Below are 898 nucleotides of genomic sequence, written 5' to 3'. Positions count from 1 at the left end.
CATTGTCCTGTATAAAGCATGATTGATGCTGCCTGAGCATGTGCAGTGTGCCCAATACATATGGTAGCTTATCTCTGTAATACACATTACTTCTTTGGTGATGAAAGAAGCATAATTCAATTCAACAGATAAAATGTGGAAAAGCGATCACCCAAAGGTGAATCTAATTGAAGAAACGCAATGTGAGCACAATCTTAAAGTATGCAACCTAGCAGGCCTAGTGCACACTTTACCTTTTCTTTCACCAATAAATTGGGGGAGAGCGCAAACGCAGTCCCCCACTACCAGAAATAATGCAGTTGTGTATCCCACATTTGGGAACATAGCAGGGGTCAGCAAATCTGATGTGCAATGGGTAAGCCTCACCCTGGGAGATCTTCCCTTGAGATCAGATTCTCCCCTGCCAGCTAAGTATGAGTTGCATGCAAGAGGGCAGGGGTTGGGTCAGTTCTGGGAAGCCCCACTAAGCGAGGGTGAGAAGGCAGGCCCTGACCCAGCCCCAACCCCCCACCCCCCTGGAAGCTCTGAGTGTCTGCAGAGCTGCCTGTCCCGCGTGTAGGGGGAAGCTTCAGCAGGCAAAGCCCAGCAGAAGAGCAGATTGTAGCGCAGTTCCTTTCTCCCATCAGGCCCTGCTCGGCCCAAGATTTGTATAAATAGCAGGATGGCTCGAGCAGGCCTGTTGCAGTCTGCCCACTGGCCTGTCGGCAAAACATGGGCCCATGGCCCTCCTGAGCGGAGCTGCTCAGCGCTGACCTCATTGACACCATCATAATCATCCTGGACCTCGACGCTCCACCACCCCTGAATCTCAGAGTTCTGCTCAATGACAATGCTGAAGCTTTGACATATTTGCCGTAACCATATGCCGTGTTGTGTCAGCCGAGCCTGCACTGCGCCA

At 51.3% G+C, this 898-nt stretch overlaps 1 non-coding gene across 1 annotated transcript; it reads right to left on the bottom strand.

Moving 5' to 3' along the window:
• Positions 1-253: 253 nt before the first annotated feature.
• LOC138496229 (U1 spliceosomal RNA) lies at positions 254-415 on the bottom strand. Its single transcript, XR_011277766.1, has one exon. It is a non-coding gene; the product is annotated as a U1 spliceosomal RNA (small nuclear RNA).
• Between the last annotated feature and the right edge of the window lie 483 nt (positions 416-898).

Source organism: Ambystoma mexicanum, chromosome 10 (assembly GCF_040938575.1).
Source record: "Ambystoma mexicanum isolate Mex_15411 chromosome 10, UKY_AmexF1_1, whole genome shotgun sequence".
NCBI classification, from domain to species: domain Eukaryota; kingdom Metazoa; phylum Chordata; class Amphibia; order Caudata; family Ambystomatidae; genus Ambystoma; species Ambystoma mexicanum.
The sequence above is the reverse complement of the archived record's forward strand: the minus strand, read 5'-3'. Positions and strand labels throughout refer to the sequence as shown.